This window comes from Arachis hypogaea, chromosome 17 (genome assembly GCF_003086295.3).
Source record: "Arachis hypogaea cultivar Tifrunner chromosome 17, arahy.Tifrunner.gnm2.J5K5, whole genome shotgun sequence".
NCBI lineage: Eukaryota > Viridiplantae > Streptophyta > Magnoliopsida > Fabales > Fabaceae > Arachis > Arachis hypogaea.
The window spans coordinates 94324484-94344162 of NC_092052.1; the positions used below are offsets into that span (position 1 = coordinate 94324484).

The 19679-nt window shown below is 42.5% G+C and overlaps 1 non-coding gene across 1 annotated transcript; it reads right to left on the reverse strand.

The window, feature by feature from the left end:
* Positions 1-444: 444 nt before the first annotated feature.
* Positions 445-552, reverse strand: LOC112768044 (small nucleolar RNA R71). The gene has a single exon (XR_003185483.1). It is a non-coding gene; the product is annotated as a small nucleolar RNA R71 (small nucleolar RNA).
* Between the last annotated feature and the right edge of the window lie 19127 nt (positions 553-19679).

A 19679-nucleotide genomic window follows, 5' to 3' on the forward strand; every position in this document is an offset into this window, starting at 1 on the left:
TCACACAGGGGAACCTCTATACCTGTGTAAAAAGGATCCCTATTATTATTATTATTATTATGCTCCCTCTTTTTCATATGAGCAGGAGCAAGGACAAGAACATTCTTGTTGAAGCAGATCCTGAACCTAAAAGGACTCTGAAAAGGAAACTAAGAGAAGCTAAAATACAACAATCCAGAGATAACCTTACAGAAATTTTCGAACAGGAAGAGGAGATGGCAGCCGAAAATAATAATAATGCAAGGAGGATGCTTGGTGACTTTACTGCACCTAATTCCAATTTACATGGAAGAAGTATCTCCATCCCTACCATTGGAGCAAACAATTTTGAGTTGAGACAGAGCTAGAGTGTGGTTGGACTCTCAAACCAAAGATAGCCTGAACTCTTGGGATAAGCTGGTCACGGCTTTCTTAGCCAAGTTCTTTCCTCCTCAAAAGCTGAGCAAGCTTAGAGTGGATGTTCAAACCTTCAGACAGAAAGAAGGTGAATCCCTCTGTGAAGCTTGGGAGAGATACAAGGAACTGACCAAAAAGTGTCCTTCTGACATGCTTTCAGAATGGACCATCCTGGATATATTCTATGATGGTCTGTCTAAATTAGCTAAGATGTCATTGGATACTTCTGCAGGTGGATCCATTCACCTAAAGAAAATGCCTGCAGAAGCTCAAGAACTCATTGACATGGTTGCTAACAACCAGTTTATGTACACTTCTGAGAGGAATCCTGTGAGTAATGGGATGTCTCAGAAGAAGGGAGTTCTTGAAATTGATACTCTAAATGCCATATTGGCTCAAAACAAAATATTGACTCAGCAAGTCAATATGATTTCTCAGAGTCTGAATGGAATGCAAGCTGCATCCAACAATACTCAAGAGGCATCTTCTGAAGAAGAAGCTTATGATCCTGAGAACCCTGCAATAGCAGAGGTAAATTATATGGGTGAACCTTATGGGAACACCTATAACCCCTCATGGAGAAATCACCCAAATTTCTCATGGAAGGATCAACAAAAGCCTCAACAAGGCTTTAATAATGGTGGAAGAAACAGGTTTAATAATAATAAACCTTTTCCATCATCCACTCAGCAACAGACAGAGAATTCTGAGCAGAATCCATCTAGCTTAGCAAGTTTAGTCTCTGATCTATCTAAGGCCACTGTGAGTTTCATGAATGAAACAAGATCTTCCATTAGAAATTTGGAAGCACAAGTGGGCCAGCTGAGTAAAAGAATCACTGAGATCCCTCATAGTACTCTCCCAAGCAATACAGAAGAAAATACAAAAGGAGAGTGCAAGGCTATTGACATAGTCAACATGGCCGAACCTAGAGAGGAAGGGGAGGACGTAAATCCCAAGGAGGAAGACCTCCTGGGACGTCCAATGATCAATAAGGAGTATCCCTTTGAGGAACCAAAGGACTCTGAGGCTCATCTAGAGACCATAGAGATTCCATTGAACCTCCTTACGCCCTTCATGAGCTCTAAAGAGTATTCTTCTTCTGAAGAGAATGAGGATGTTACTGAAGAGCAAGTTGCCAAGTTCCTTGGTGCAATCATGAAACTGAATGCCAATTTATTTGGTAGTGAGACTTGGGGAGATGAACCTCCCCTGTTCACCAATGAACTAAATGCGTTGGATCAACTGAGATTGCCTCAGAAGAAACAAGATCCTGGAAAGTTCCTTATTCCTTGTACCATAGGCATCATGACCTTTGAGAAGGCTCTATGTGACCTTGGGTCAGGAATAAACCTCATGCCACTCTCTGTAATGGAGAACTTGGGAATCTTTGAGGTGCAAGCTGCCAGAATCTCATTAGAGATGGCAGACAACTCAAGAAAAGAGGCTTATGGACAAGTAGAGGACGTGTTAGTAAAGGTTGAAGGCCTTTACATCCCTGATGACTTCATAAACCTAGATTTTGGGAAGGATGAGGATGAATCCATCATCCTTGGAAGACCCTTCCTAGCCACAGCAAGAGCTGTGATTGATGTTAACAGAGGTGAACTAGTCCTTCAATTGAATGAGGACTCCCTTGTGTTTAAAACTCAAGGTCATCCTTCTGTAAACATGGAAAAGAGGCACAGTAAGCTTCTCTCAAAACAGAGTCATACAGAGCCCCTACAATCAAAATCTAAGTTTGGTGTTGGAAAGTCTCAACAATGCTCTGAACATCTGTGAGGCTCCATGAGAGCCCACTGTCAAGCTATTGACATTAAAGAAGCGCTTGTTGGGAGGCAACCCAATTTTTATTTATCTAATTTTATTTTTCTTGTTCTTTCATGTTTTATTAGGTTCATGATCATGTGGAGTCATAAAATAAATAGAAAAATTGAAAATAGAATAAAAAATAGCAGAAGAAAAATTACACCCTGGAAGAAGGACTTATTGGCGTTCAACGCCAGAACAAAGCATGGATCTGGCGCTGAACGCCAGAAACAAGCATAAAACTAGTGTTCAAGGCCAGAAACATGCTGCATCTGGTCGTTGAACGCCCAGAACAAGCATCAGTTTGGCGTTTAAATGCCAGAATTGCATTCAAAGGCATTTTACATGCCTAATTGGTGCAGGGATGTAAATCCTTGACACCTCAAGATCTGTGGACCTCACAGGATCATCTCAGGATCTGTGGACCCCACAGGATCCTCACCTTCCCTCCTCATAATCCTAGATTCTTCCACATCTTCTTCTTCATCTATTCTTTCTTCTCTTGCTCGAGGGCGAGCAATATTCTAAGTTTGGTGTGGTAAAAGCATAAGTTTTTTATTTTTCCATAACCATTGATGGCACCTAAGGCCAGAGAAACCTCTAGAAAGAGGAAAGGGAAGATAAAAGCTTCCACCTCCGAGTCATAGGAGATGGAGAGATTCATCTCAAGGGTCTATAGCTCAGTGGTAGAACATTTGACTGCAAATCAAGAGATCCCTGAGATACCTCAGGGGATACATTTTCCTCCACACAATTATTGGGAGCAACTAAGGGTGGAACATCAAGAGCACTCAATCATCCTCCATGAAATTAGAGAAGATCAAAGAGCTATGAGGGAGGAGCAACAAAGACAAGGAAGAGACATAGAAGAGCTCAATGACATCATTGGTACCTCAAGAAGAAAACGCCACCATCACTAAGGTGGACTCATTCCTTGTTCTTAAATTTTCTGTTTTTCATTTTCTTATGTTAAATGTTTATCTATGTTTGTGCCTTTATTACATGATCATTAGTGTCTAAGTGTCTATGCCTTAAAGTAGTGAATATGAATCCATCACCTCTCTTAAATGAAAAATGTTTTAAATTCAAAAGAACAAGAACTACATGAGTTTCGAATTTATCTTTGAACTTAGTTTAATTATATTGATGTGGTGACAATACTTTTTGTTTTCTGAATGAATGCTTGAACAGTGCATATGTCTTTTGAAGTTGTTGTTTAAGAATGTTAAATATGTTGGCTCTTGAAAGAATGATGACAAGGAGACATGTTATTTGATAATCTGAAAAATCATAAAAATGATTCTTGAAGCAAGAAAAAGCAGTGAATAGAAAAGCTTGCAGAAAAAAAATTAGAAAAAAAAATAGCAAAAAAATAAAAAAATAGAAAAAAAGAGAAAAAGCAAGCAGAAAAAGCCAAAAGCTTTTAAAACCAAAAGGCAAGAGCAAAAAGCCAATAACCCTTAAAACCAAAAGGTAAGGGTAAATAAAAAGGATCCCAAGGCTTTGAGCATCAGTGGATAGGAGGGCCTAAAGGAATAAAATCCCGGCCTAAGCGGCTAAACCAAGCTGTCCCTAACCATGTACTTGTGGTGTGAAGGTGTCAAGTGAAAACTTGAGACTGAGCGGTTAAAGTCAAGGTCCAAAGCAAAAACAGAGTGTGCTTAAGAACCCTGGACACCTCTAATTGGGGACTTTAGTAAAGCTGAGTCACAATCTGAAAAGGTTCACCCAATTATGTGTCTGTGGCATTTATGTATCCGGTGGTAATACTGGAAAACAAAGTGCTTAGGGCCACGGCCAAGACTCATAAAGTAGCTGTGTTAAAGAATCAACATACTGAACTAGGAGAATCAATAACACTATCTGAACTCTGAGTTCCTATAGATGCCAATCATTCTGAACCTCAATCATTCAAGAGGCAAAAAGCTACAAGTCCCGCTCATCTGATTGGAGCTATGTTTCATTGATATTTTGGAATTTATAGTATATTCTCTTCTTTTTATCCTATTTGATTTTCAGTTGCTTGGGGACAAGCAACATTTTAAGTTTGGTGTTGTCATGAGCGGATAATTTATACGCTTTTTGGCATTGTTTTTAGTATGTTTTTAGTAGGATCTAGTTACTTTTAGGGATGTTTTTATTAGTTTTTATGTTAAATTCACATTTCTGGACTTTACTATGAATTTGTGTGTTTTTCTGTGATTTCAGGTATTTTCTGGCTGAAATTGAGGGACTTGAGCAAAAATCAGATTCAGAGGTAGAAGAAGGACTGCTGATGCTGTTGGATTCTGACCTCCCTGCACTCAAAGTGGATTTTCTGGAGCTACAGAACTCAAAATGGCGCGCTTCCAATTGCCTTAGAAAGTAGACATCCAGGGCTTTCCGGAAATATATAATAGTCCATACTTTGGCCGAGTTTAGACGACGCAAAAGGGTGTTGAACGCCAGTTCTACGCTGCAGTCTGGAGTTAAACGCCAGAAACACGTCACGAACCAGAGTTGAATGCTAAAAACACGTTACAACTTGGTGTTCAACTCCAGAAGAAGCCTTTGCGCGTGTAACATTCAAGCTCAGCCCAAGCACACACCAAGTGGGCCCCGAAAGTGGATTTATGCATCAATTACTTACTTCTGTAAACCCTAGTAACTAGTTTAGTATAAATAGGACCTTTTACTATTGTATTAGGCATCTTGGGACGTCTAGTTCTTAGATCATGGGGGCTGGCCATTCGGCCATGCCTGGACCTTATCACTTATGTATTTTCAACGGTAGAGTTTCTACACACCATAGATTAAGGTGTGGAGCTCTACTGTTCCTCACGAATTAATGCAAAGTACTACTGTTTCTCTATTCAATTCAACTTATTCCGCTTCTAAGATATTCATTCGCAATTCAATATGAATGTGATGAGCGTGGCAATCATCATCATACGAACGCGTGCCTGACAACCACTTCTATTTCACCTTAGATTGGATGAATATCTCATGGATCTCTTAATCAGAATCTTCGTGGTATAAGCTAGATTGATGGTGGCATTCCTGAGAGTCCGGAAAGTCTAAACCTTGTCTGTGGTATTCCGAGTAGGATTCAGGGATTGAATGACTGTGACGAACTTCAAACTCGCGAGTGCTGGGCGTAGTGACAGACGCAAAAGGATAGTAAATCCTATTCCAGTATGATCGAGAACCTCCAGATGATTAGCCATGCAGTGACAACGCATCGGACCATTTTCACAGAGACGATGGGATGTAGCCATTGACAACGGTGATGCCTCCAGATGATTAGCCATGCAGTGATAGCGCATCGGACCATTTTCACAGAGAGGATGAGATGTAGCCATTGACGACGGTGATGCCCTTACATAAAGCCAGCCATGGAAAGGAGTAGGATTGATTGGATGAAGACAGCAGGAAGGAAGAGGTTCAGAGGAACGAATGCATCTCTATATGCTTATCTGAAATTCCCACCAATGAATTACATAAGTATTTCTATCTTTATTTTCTATTTATTTATAATTTATTTTCGAAAACTCCATAATCAATTATTATCTGCCTGACTGAGATTTACAAGGTGACCATAGCTTGCTTCATACCAACAATCTCTGTGGGATCGACCCTTACTCACGTAAGGTTTTATTACTTGGACGACCCAGTGCACTTGCTGGTTAGTTGTGCGAAGTTGTGAAGTTATGTTTGGACCATGGTATTGTGCACCGGTTTTGGCGCCATTGCCAGGGAGAGAGCGAGCAACAAATTTTACAACCTCTGAGTAACAATTTCGCATACCAAAGGGGTTTAGTTGTTCATAGCTCTGGAAAATGAAAAAAAAGATGGAGAAAACATGCTGAAAGTAAACTAGAAGTGCAGAGAAAGTAAAATATAGAGAGTAATTATAGGCCAAAGGCTCCCTAAACTTTCTAGCTCCCCAAACTAATTCAAAGTTACTCCTATATATACTACTCTTCTGGTCTTCTAGTTGGCTCTTCAAGTCTTGGGTATGGGCTTTTGGATCTTGAGTTTTAAGCAGTTATCTTCATCATTGGGCTTAGCTTTGCTTGCAGAGAGAAAGTGTGAAGTAGGCAGGGACTTTTAGCTCAGGACGTTAGTGGTGTTAACGTTAAGTGAAAGTGTGGGTTCAAGAACGTTAGTGACAATCACCCTTTTCACTAACGTTGCTTACCCAAGTATGAGCCACGTTAACCTCAACGTTAGTGGCACAAACGTTACCACTAACGTTGCCTCTTGGTCTTTCGCACACGTTATTGGGACTTACCTTTCCCAATAACGTTGATAAACCTCCCCCTTCCCTACGTTAGAGTCCACGTTAACTTAGTTAACATGGCTCTTAACGTAAGCTTGCCAATCCTTCGAGAACGTTAGTGACACTTACCTTTGTCACTAACGTTCCAATGTGCCCCTCTTTCTCACGTTAGAGTCCACATTAACTAAGTTAACGTAGCTTCTAACGTAGTCATGCTAGCCATCTCCAACGTTAGTGACAAAGGTGAGTGTCACTAACGTTGGCTCATTACCTCTTTATCCACGTTAGCTTCCACGTTAACTAAGTTAACGTGGGAGTTAACGTTGCTCATGGTGGCTCTTGGTGGTTCACCCCAACGTTAGTGACAAAGGTAAGTGTCACTAACGTTGGCGACCAATTGCTCTCTCCACGTTAGCTTCCACGTTAACTAAGTTAACGTGGGAGTTAACGTGGCTTATGGAAGCTTGGCCAACGTTAGTGACAAAGGTGAATGTCACTAACTTTGGCTTCCCTTTTGCTTCTTAACATTAGAAGCTACGTTAACTAAGTTAACGTGGCAACTAACGTGGCCAATTATGAGCTTGGTCCAACGTTAGTGAGAAAGGGGAGTGTCACTAACGTTGGCCTTATTGTCTTCTTCCACGTTAGAGTTCACGTTAACTAAGTTAACGTGACTCTTAATGTGGGCTATTATGGCTTCGAGGGCGTTATTGGTGATTACTTTTCTCATTAACTTTGCAATTTAGCTCCCATTCCACGTTAAAGGTCACGTTAGTTAGATTAACGTGGCTGCTAACGTGGTTCTTCCTTGCTTCTTTTGTCCTGAAATCAAGCAATAAAGTGCATCAAAGTTCTAATCCAAGTCATGGGAAATGCAACATCCAATTTGTCATTAAATTCATGTAAAATTCTCATGAAATCATGTAAAGTGCATAATGTATGCTTGAATCAAGATGTAAGTAAATATCTACCCAAAAAGAGCTTATTTTCTAAGAAAATACATGAAACTACCCTAAAAATAGTAAAGAAAAGGTCAGTGAAACTGGCCAAAATGCCCTGGCATCACATAGCCGAGCCTCATTGTTCAGGTAAATCCGCTTGATCCCTTTGGGCATGGTGGTGTTCTGACCCATGATCCAAGGAACTGACGGGTCAAGGGCAATCCGGGCCTTGACTGCATCCCAGTCAAACTTCATGAAGCGCATATCCTCCTCAGCTTTCTGATAGCCATCTGTCTGATCAGTCTTAGGCAGAAGTTTTAGAACCTCTTTTATTGCCTCCTCAGTAACCAATATATGCTTCCCTCTGAGGTTTACTGCATCTAGGGAAGTTTTGAAGTAGTTGTAGTAGAATTCCCTAACCCAAGATGCATTAACCTCAGTCAGAGTTCTCTTTAGAAAGAACCAGCCTCGTTGTTTGATCTGATCAGAGGTATATAGCTGGAGTTCTTCTGGGATCTTCAAAGTCCGCTCTAGGTATAGGTTCCTGGAGTTTGCAAACACCGGATACTTTAGCTCACAGTATCGGTTTGCAAACTTTACTGGGTCAGTGGCGGGAAGTAGCTGGTCGGCCTTCTCCTACGGGGTAAAGGCTTTCTCCCGCAAGGAGGTATCATGCATGAGGTCGATGATAGACACGGAGGCTTCACCTCTTTTCCTTTTGCCAGTAGTGGCCTTACCTTTGCCCCTTCTCTGGGAATCTGACATCTTGAAAAACAGAAAACCAGGATATAATAAAAATAGGAAAGCAAATAGGCAAATAATCAAAGAAAACACAAAGTGGCAAAGGAGCAATAGGATAATGAATATGAGTTAAGTAAAATGTGCATTTAGAATTGTATGTGAGTGAAAAGTCTGAAAAGAGAAATCACAATCCAAAATATAATTGAATGCAAGTTAAATGGAAAAATTAACATCATGCCTTGGTTAGAATGTTAAAAGAAAGTGAAAGAAAAGCAAGAAAAGAAGTTTTGAAAAGGTTAGGTTGGTTAGAGTTAAAATTAGTGAGTTAGTGAAAAATGGGTTAAAGTAAGAGGCATAATGAAAATAGACCAAGTAACAAGTAATCATAGGTAGAAGCTATAGGTAACTCATATTTACACAAGTAAAACAGTTTGATGATGATTCAAATAGAGATAAAGAAAGCAAAAATAGGAATCAAACATCAAAAGTGCAATTTATGAACCAAGAGATCAAAGAAAATAAGAATGCATGCCTAAGCATTCATGAATTGGTTTGGTGAAATTATAGGAAAGCACAGTTGAAAATGCCAAAACCAAGACATGAACAGAAATATTTCACAGAAATTTGGGCAGCATTCCGGCTAAAATAGGACTTTCCCGGAAAATAAACAGCAAACAAGCAGTTCATATGAATCCAAATTAAAGCTTGCAATTACATATAAGGAATATAAACATGAAAGTTCAATGTAAAGAGCAGCAAATGCATGAAAGTATAGCATATGAACAAGATCACAGCAGCAACAGACTTGCAAATTTGATAAAGCAGAAACAAGAACAGTGCAAATAAACAGACCTAAATCCACTAACCACATCCTAGGCTACCTAACAACCTAAAATCCACTACAACATGCATATCTAACTATCCTAACATGAACAAAAATCGAAAAATAAGAATAAACTACGAACGGATAAAAGGGATTGCGTGTTGCAGAACCTGGAAGGCAAAAGAAGGAGGTTGGGGTACAGAGGTGGCTGGGGGTGGTGGCGGTGACGTCCGGCGCGGCGGCTGGCGGCGGTGGGCATGGCGGTTGCAACTGTTTGGGGGTAGGGGCTTTGGGAAGGGTAATGGGGGAAATAGGGGAGAGGGTTGGGGGTTGCGGGTGGTGGTGGGAGCGGCGGGTACGGATGACGGCGGTGGGTGGCAGTTCGCGGAGGGCAGTGGCGGAGGAGGAGGAAGAAAGAAGAAAGAGGAAGAAAGAAGGGGGAAGGAGAGAGGGTGGTAGGTGGCGGCGGCGTCCAGGTGGTCGGCGGCGTCTGGCTGGTGGCGCGGAGGTGGCTGGGTGGTTGAGGGTTGGGGAGAAGAGAGGGGGAAGAAGAATTGGGGGGGGGGGGGCGTCGCGACTGATGGGGTTTCGTGTGACTACGGGGGTTATATTTTTTATTCCACGCGGCCGCGTGGAGCACGCGGTCGCGTGGTTGGAGTGAAAAAGGTGGTTGACGCGATCGCGCGGAGGGCAGAAAGTAAATGATGCGATCGCGTGGGGCGCGCGATCACATGGAGGGGGTAAAAGACGGGATGACGCGATCGCATGGGGCATGCGATCGCGTCGCTAGAAAGTGTGCTAAACGCATGAATCCAGCGTCGTTCCAGCGTAATTCTCTGTCTTCTTTTTGGGATTTGTGCAATCCATGCGATGCGGTCGCGTTGCTCACGCGGTCGCATCGCTCACGCGGTCGCGTGGGATTGATTGTGTGCAAGTGACGCGATCGCATAGGGCATGCGATCGCGTGGGCCTTTTTGTGCTAGACGCACAATGGCCGCACGATTCCAGCCCAACTCTCTGGACGTTGGATCCTTACGCCGAATTCCAGGTCACGCGGCCGCGTGGATGACACGGTCGCGTGTGCAGTGTAGTTCGCCATTTGACGCGATTGCGTGGGGCATGCAGTCGCGTTGTGCACCCCTTTTTTTCTTTTTTTTTTAAATATGCATGAAAGATGCAGAATGAAATGACTAATATGAGTGAGATGCAAAATTCCAGGTTCAATATAATAAAACAAAATAAAACTAGAATACAGATAAAACTAAATAAAAATTAAAGAGAAACGATCATACCATGGTGGGTTGTCTCCCACCTAGCACTTTTAGTTAAAGTCCTTAAGTTGGACATTTGAAGAGCTTCCTGTTATGGTGGCTTATGTTTAAATTCATCCAGAAATCTCCACCAGTGCTTGGAATGCCAATAGCCTCCGGGGTCCCAAACTAGGCATTAAAGCTTCTGAGCAGCTTCAAACATATTTTCAGGCTCCCGGGGTAACGAATGTTAGAATAGATTCTAGGATCCCAAGCCTTGTTTTTAAATTCGCCTCCATCTTGATCTCCATGTTTCCATCTGGGCGGTTTAAAAAGTAAATTTTTACCATGGTAACCAAACATTTTCCGAGATCCATTCGATTGATTTTGATGCCAATCCGTGCACTTCGAGTTGAAGCGTGGAACCTTATTGAACCTTGTGCACCAGCTCTGAGCACGAGCCATTTCCCTCTTACTCTTAAAGCCGCATAGAGCTCTAAGCTGGCCATCTGTTTCAAGTAAACCATATTCAAGTGAATAAGTAAAGTTAAAGGTTAAGGATTGTACCCACTTGAAGCTTGTATTAGGCGGTAATGGCCTTGGGGTAGGTGATTCCAATGGTTCTGTGAGTTCTACTCCCTGGTACTCTTCTGTGAATTCCTCCACTTCCTCGCAAGATTCTTCAAATGCATCTGTATCCTGGTCAAAGTCTTCTATGTCTTTCTCATCACTCGAGTCATAGATGGGAGGTTGAGAGAAATCTACCTCTGCATCATCTTCGTATTCATTTGGGAAAGATTCTTCGATCTTAGAGAATTCACTTGCGGATGCAAGTTCATTACTAAGAGAGCTTGACTTGTGACTATCATCATCAAGGGAATTTGTGTCCTGGGTTATTCCGTCTAGTTCTTCATAAACGACTTGCCTTGGGGATTGTGTAGTATCCTCTTTAGCATTAACTGTAACGTCTTTGATGGAGTTCTCCTCAACTCTGGATTCCCATGGGGGTTCAGTGTCTCCTAGATCTTCAACCAACTATTCTTCTTGTACAATGATAGCTTCTTCTGCTTGTTCGAGTACGAATTCCTGCTCTGTCTTGTCCACTGGAGTTTCTAATATCTCCTTCATGCTACGCTCTTCATTAGATTGTCCACATGGGGCTGTGGTTGGTCCTTGAATGTTCGCGCGTCTAGAAACTAATTGAATTACTGCTTGCTCCAGTTGTTGAATAGTTGCTTGAAGGTTATTTACTGTTGCCTTGAGGCGAACCTCTGATTCTCGGGGTGATGGATTTGGACATGAGACATAGGGAAGTGGTGGTGCTTGGGAGTGATTGGATTGGAACTGGGGTGGAAAAGGATTATACGGTGGCGAATGGTGAAGAGAAGCTTGTGAGTGTGGTGGTTTGAGGTTATATTGAGAGGATGGTCTATAGGCACGGGGTAGGGCTTGTTGGTAGTTACAAGATTGTCCACCATATCTATCAGCTGGGTATGCATTGTAGAATGGTCGTTGTCCATGATATCTTGGAGGGTGTTGTTGCCTAAAGGGTTGATTAGATCCTCTTGGTTCCATCCATCCTTGATTGGTCTAACCTTGATGCATATTCCTGTTGTAACTTCTATTTCCTTCAACAAAGTTAGAACCAAACTCAAAGCGAGAGGGGTGAGAGTTCATAGTAGCAAATAAAATTAAAAAGGAAAAACACAAATAAATAAACAAGTAAAAGAAAAATATTTACAATAACCAATAATAAGGCACACGTTAGCAGTTCCCCGGCAACGGCGCCATTTAGACGATCGGGGATTTTTGCCAGTAAAGAATGTCATAAAAACAGTCACGTTGTAGATATAGTCTCTAAACCGACAGAAATCCCTTTCGTGCAAACGTTTTGGTTGTCACAAGTAACAAACCCCTTAAAATTGATAACCGAAGTATTCAAATATCGGGTCGTCTTCTCAAGGAACTGCAGGGAAGTATGTTCTTATTATTGGTTATGGAGATTGTAGAATTGGGGGTTTTAAGAATGAGGGACAATTATGACAATTAATTTAAATAGAAATTAAAATAAATAAACAAATACTGTAAAGCAAGCTTTTGGCAAGGTATGAGAAATTGGAAGTCCAGGCTTAGTTATTCTTATCAACAACAATGAAAGTCGAATCTTAATTCCACTTAGTTAACCTTTGCTAAAGCAAGGGAAGGTCAAGAGACAAATTGGTTTGATCTTCGAATCCTATTTATTTACTAAGAAACGATTGGGATTATTGAAGTTCAATTCAATTGGCAAGATAACAATTATCAATTATGCTGTTGAATTGGATAACTCCTGAGTTACTAATTTCTTAACCAAAACCAAAAGGGGAAAAGTAAATCTACTGGAATAAATATGTCTTCAGAGTAAAAGCAATAATAGCATAAATGAGAGAAAGCAATATTAAACTGGAATACCTCAAATAACATTAATTCAAATAATCTGGAGCATAGAAGAATTCATAAATCAAATTGCAAAAGTAAATAATCAACTAAAGTAAAGGAACATTAAACCTGGATTGAGAGTTACTCCTAAAACTAAGAGAAGTCCTAAATCCTAATCCTAAGAGAGAGAGAGAGGAGAGAACCTCTCTCAAAACTAGATCTAAAACATGAGAAGTGGAAATTGGTGAGCTCTCCCTTAATGGATGCATTCCCTCACTTCATAACCTTTGGTCTATGCCTTCTGGACTTGGATTTGGGCCAAAAAGGGCTTTAGAATTCGCTAGGAGCGTCTTCTGCAATTTCTGGTGCGTGGCCTCTGTCACGCGTCCGCGTGGGTCACGCGGTCGCGTCGTTCGGAGCTTTTCCTTGCCACGCAGTCACGTCAGTCATGCGACCGTGTCATGTGCGTTCTGCTTAAGGCGCGTGGTCGCGTCAGTCATGCGGCCGCGTTGCTGCTGATTCGCGCTTGGCACGCGATCGCGTCGTCCATGCGATCGCGTGGATACCAGTTTCTTCAAGGACTCCATTTTGCACTTCCCTTCCATTTTTGTATGTTTCCTTTCCATTCTTTAAGTCATTCCTACCTTAGAAGATCTGAAACTACTCAACACACTAATCGCGGCATCGAATGGAATTAAAGGTGATTAAAATAATTAATTTAAAAGCATAGGAAACATGTTTTTCACATACATCACATAATAAGGAAGGGAAAGTAAAACCATGCAATTAACATGAATAAGTGGGTAAAGAGTTGAATAAATCACTCAAACTAAGCACAAAATACATCATAAAATATGGGTTTATCAGGTACTTGCTGAATTGGATAAAAAAGGGGAATAGTTACCTCAACCTTTTTGAAGATTTCTACCATTTTGGGATCGAGTTCCATCTGCTTTCTAGGCTTCCTTTCAAGGTGGGGAAATGGGATAGAAATGGCGTCTCTTTTGACTTTAGCTTCCTTTGGTTCTCCATTCCTTGGTTGAGTTTCTTCTTCTTCAACCATGTCTTGTACTTCATCTTCCTCTTCAACATCCTCCACTTCAACCATGTCCTCAACTGGGGCGTTTCCTTGCAAGCTTGGCTCCTCATGATTCCTCTCTTGTTGTGTGGTTCCGGACTTCAAAGTGATGGCGTTGATTCCACCTATGGGGTGGAGTACAGGTTGAGAAGGAATTCCACTGGAGCTTGAAGGCTGGTTATTGGGAGCGGAGAATGAATCCATCTTGGAGACGAGAGCTTGTAAAGTGGCATTCAGACCATTCATGGTAGAGTTTAGTGTAGTCTAAATGTTTTGTTGTCCTTGTGCAAGAGAACGAAGTATCTCATCATTAGAACAGAAAAGGGGATAAGTGATTTGAGGAGCCTGCTGTTGGTTGTCCTGAGGCAATTGGGACTGCCGTAGGTGAGGTGCTCTGTAAGGTTGGTTCTGGTTTTGCTGTTGATAAGGAGGGTTCTGCTGATTCCAGTGCTGCTGATTGTTATTATTATTCCACCTCTAATTTCCCTGGTTGTCTCTGTCTCCTCTGTTGTAGTTGTCCTTCCATCCTTGGTTGGAGTTATCCCTCCAGCCTTGGGTGGAATTATCTCTCCACCCATGGTTGGAGTTGCTTGCCAACCTTGGATATAGTTCTTACCTTGGTTGTAATTGCCGCCTTGTTGATAGTATCCTTGATTTGGGTGGTCGTAGAAGTTATGAGTAGCTGTCAAGGTGTTGTCTTCTTGTTGGAGCTGCGGACACTCATCAGTGTAAGGATTATAATCGGCACATATCCCGCACACTCTCTGAGGAACCAGTTGTTGACTATGTTGTGGTGAGGGAGGCTGAGATTATTATTTATTCAGTTAGAGCTGCTTCAGTATGTTGGTCATCTCTCCCAAAGTCTGTGTAAGAACAGCAGTCTCGTTGCTAGAGGAAACCTCTGTAACAGCCTTGGAATGGTTGGTCCTATGCCTAGCATTCCGGGTAGATTCAGCTAGATCGGCGATCAACTGCCACACTTCTGTTGCCGTCTTGTACTTCTTCATAGAGCCATTACTTGTAGCATCTAATGTAGTCTTATCCTGAGGCTTCATGCCTTGTGTGAAGTAGCTGATCAACACCATCTCATCAATCTTGTAGTGGAGGCATGAATCTAAGAGGTTCCTGATGCGTTCCCAATATTCATAAAGGGTTTCTGACTCTCCTTGGATAATGCAGGAGATCTCTTTCCTTAGTCTGTCTGTAACTTCAGCTGGACAGTGTTCATGCCCTAGGTCAAGCTGTATGACCTGAGTTGGTTAAAGACAAGCCAACTGACCTCTACGGATCGGGGTTACCCGACCTCTTCATAAAAGAGTTCGGCCAAAATCGCTACAGAGGCCCAAGTAGGCCCAAACGGAGGAACACGACCCAAAATCTAAAGAAAGCCTAAGCTTAGAAAGATAAGGGCGGTTTCTTTGAAAGATAAAGATGACTTCACTCAAAGATAAGATAAGACAATTATCTTATCTCAAGAGGAGATCACTCCACACTATTATAAATACACTGGAGCACCCAGGAATAACTCATACTCTGATTCTCCTAACAACCTGCTTAAAGCCCATGCTAACTTAAGCATCAGAGTCTCTTGCAGGTACCACCCCCCATCCGGTGATCAAGGATCAGGAACATCTCCCGCTCCACCAGTTCTACCAGGTCAGACACGACAGCTCCGACCACCACAGCAGATCTCATCCAAGATCGACCTTTAGTTTCAGGTAACCCTCGGAACATTGGCGCCATTGCCGGGGACCTGGAAGTCATCCCATCACCATGGCGGACAACCTTGACAACGACCATGACTCCGGATTGAAGGAGAGAACTCCACACAAGAATGCGGACGCCACACCAAAGGATACGCCCCAACCAAACAAAGACAAGAATTCGCCAAACACAGAAATCATGGAGGCACTACAAGCCCAACAACATCGCCTCAAACAGCTCAGAAAAAAGGTCGAACATCAACGAGAAGCCGAAAGAAACCTCTAGAGAGAAACTAGGCAATGCCGAGAGTTGGAAGACAAACTCCTAAAACTCGAAGCCGACCTGAAAATCAAAACCATCCAAACTGGTCGCGATAACACCTCCCACAAGGATCAAGAACCCTTCATCAAGGAAATCATGAAAGATAAAGAGCCAAAGGATTTCAAAGCTCCCGACATGACCCCATACGACAGTACCTCCGATCCCAGCCATCATCTCAACAATTTCAGAAGCAGAATGTATCTCACTGGCGCCTCAGACGCTACTCGATGCAAAGCCTTCCCGACAACTTTAACAAAGGCAGCAATTAAGTGGTTCGACAATCTGCCCCCTAGATCCATCACAAGTTTTGACGACTTGGCCAAGAAATTTCTTGCCAGATTTTCCATCCAGAAAGACAAAGCCAAAAATGCCCCAAGCTTATTAGGGATCAAGTAAGGAGATCGGGAGAGTCTTCGCAATTACATGGAAAGATTCAACAAAGTGTGCCTGGACATACAAGATTTGCCAACAGAAGCCGCTATCATGGGTCTTATCAATGGCCTACGTGAAGGACCTTTTAGTCACTCCATATCAAAGAAACATCCTACGCCTCTGAATGAAGCACAAGACCGGGCAGAGAAGTATATCAACATGGAGGAAAACTCTCGACTAGGAGAGACCTTAAAATCCGGATTCTCCTACCCCTATCGGGACAAGGATAAAGAATCAAAGAAAAAAGAAGATCAGCATGGAGAGAATATTAAAAAATACAACAATTTTACCCCCCTTCGGGTGTCTCTCGTGAAAGTTTACCGAGAAGTATGCCAAACTGAGAAGATCCCACCACCTCGACCAATCAAAAGCAAAAGAAGAGGTGGAAATCGAACAGAATATTGTGAATATCATCGAATCTATGGACATCCCACCAATGAGTGCTTCGACTTGAAGAACATCATAGAAAAATTGGTAAGAGAGGGGAGATTAGATCGGTACTTAGCTAGCAAGACGGATGAGCCCAGGAAAAGAAGAAGGGACGAGGAGGTCGGACGAACTGAACGACCACTTCTTACCCCGCAGAGACATGTCCACATGATAAATGGAGGATTTGCAGGAGGAGGAATCTCCAAATCATCTCGTAAGAGACACCTTAAGGAGATATATCATGTTGAGTGAGGGGAAGGAGCACCCGACCTCCCTACTATTACTTTCACTAAAGAGGGCACGGCAGGCATCATCCCGAGACATGACGATCCCATGGTCATCACTATCATATTGGCCAACACTAATCTCCACCGCACATTGGTGGACCAAGGAAGCTCGGCGGATATCTTGTTTAAATCCGCCTTCGACAAACTCGGCCTATAGGAAAAAGAGCTCAGAGCGTATCCGAACAGCTTATTTGGACTAGGAGAAACTCTAATCCAACCACTTGGATACATCTCACTACACACAACTTTCAAAAAAGGAACCCGATCAAGGACACTCAACATAGACTACATCGTAGTCGACGTGGGCTGAGCCTACAACGCCTTGATAGGTCGGACAACACTAAATCAGCTCGCCGCGGTAGTTTCAACTCCACATCTATGCATGAAATTCCCAACTTCAGAAGGGATTGCCATGATAAAAGGAGACCAGAAAACCGCACGATGATGTTACAATGAAAGTCTGAACCTTAGAGGCAAAGGAGAAGAAATCAACACTATCGAACTCGGGGGAGTTTGAGATCAGGAAGAGCTTCGTCCACAACCAGAAGGTGAGATCGAGGAAGTACAAATCGGGGATGTCCCAGATAAGACAATAAATATTAGGGCAACTTTGAAAGGAGACATAAAGGAATCTCTGTTACAGTTCCTAAGAGATAATGTCGACCTCATTGCATGGAAGGCCGCAGACATGCCCGACATAGATCCCAAACTAATGTGCCACAAACTGGCAGTATACCCAGGATCTCAGCCAGTACACCAAAAGCGTCGGAAGCTCGGGCTAGAAAGATCCCAAGCCATGGAAGAACAAGTACAAGCTCTACTGGAGGCAGGATTCATAAGAGAAGTCAAGTATCTACTATGGCTGGCCAACGTTGTGTTGGTGAAAAAGTCAAATTGGAAATGGTAAATGTGCACCGATTACACCGACCTCAATAAAGCTTGTCCAAAAGACCCTTATCCACTTCCAAGCATAAACACTCTAGTGGACATCTCCTCCGGATACAAATACCTCACCTTCAGGGATGCTTATTCGAGATATAATCAAATCCTAATGTACCCGCCAGATCAAGAAAAGACCTCATTCCTAACCCCAAAAGCAAATTACTGTTATGTCGTCATACCATTCGGACTCAAAAACGCAGGAGCCACCTACCAAAGATTAATGAATAAGGTCTTCACAGACCATAACGGAAAATTAATGGAGGTATACGTAGATGACATATTGGTAAAAACACAAAGGGAGGAATCATTACTCTCTGACCTCACTAACGTGTACGACACCATCAGAAAGAATGGCATGGGAGTTAATCCCGCAAAGTGTACCTTTGCAGTAAAAGCTGGCAAATTCCTGGGTTTCATGTTAACACAGCGAGGAATTGAGGCAAACCCGGATAAATGTCGAGCTATACTCGACATGAAAAGTTCGACTTGTGTTAAAGAAGTGCAACAACTCAACGGAAGACTGGAAACCTTGTCCAGGTTCCTAGCCGGATCAGCCATAAGATGTCTCCCCTTTTATGCCACATTAAGGAAGGGAAAGAAGTTCGAATGGACCACAGAGTGCGAGCAAGCCTTCCAGGATTTCAAAAATTTCTTGGGGTAACCACCCATTCTTACTCGACCACGGGAAGGAGAAGCACTCATATTATACCTCGCAGTGGGAAGTCGGGAAATAGCCTCAGCACTGGTCAGAGAAGACGAAAGTGGGCAACAACCCATCTACTTCATCAGCAAAGCCCTGCAAGGAGCTGAACTGAATTATCAAAAGACATTCTACAGAAAACAGACTTAGCTGACTTCGCCTACGCTCTCATACTAACTTCTCGATGACTTCGCCCATATTTTCAAGCTCACACCATCAAGGTTCGGACTAACCAGCCCATAAAAGGCATTCTACAGAAAACAGACTTAGCTGGAAGAATTCTACAGTGGGCAGTCGAGCTATCTAAGTTTGATCTACGGGATAAAACTTGGACGGCCATCAATACTCAATATTTGGCCGATTTCATTACTGAATGCACTGACACCCCGGGAACTCCTATAAAATGGAATCTCTATGTAGACGGCTATTCAAACGAAACCGGGAGTGGGATAGGTGTGATAATAGAAAGCAATCAGGGAACCCAAATCAAACTTTCCTTGAAATTCGAGTTCCCTGCTTCCAACAACCAGGCCGAGTATGAGGCACTATTGGCTGGTTTGAAGCTGGCTAAGGAGGTTGGAGCTCAAAAGCTTATTATCTTCAGCGATTCACAGGTAGTTACCTCACAAATAGAAGGGACCTACCAAGCCAAATACCTACTATGAAAAAGTACCTGGACAAAACCAGAGAACAAATCAGACAACTCAGGGAATATGAGGTGCACCACATACCTCAGGAATAGAATGCTCGAGCTGACGCACTCTCAAAACTAGCCAGCACCAAAACAGGGGGCAATAATAGAAGCCTCATCCAGGAAATACTGCAGAACCCATCAATTTCAGAGGAAGAAGTGGTCCTAGCAATATCAGACCAAGATCAAGGATGGATGACTCCCATAGTCAACTATCTTAAATCAGAATTACTCCCTACAGATAAGAAGGAGGCAAAGAGGTTATGATGAGAAGCACAATACTACACCATCATAAACAACATCCTATAAAAGAGAGGGATCTCAACACCCCTATTAAAACGTGTACCGACCTTCAACACGAAAGAAGTCTTGGAAGAAATACACAGTGGCATATGTGGCAACCATCTTGGAGCGCGAGCTCTCTCCAAAAAGGTACTCCGAGCAGGATTCTTTTAG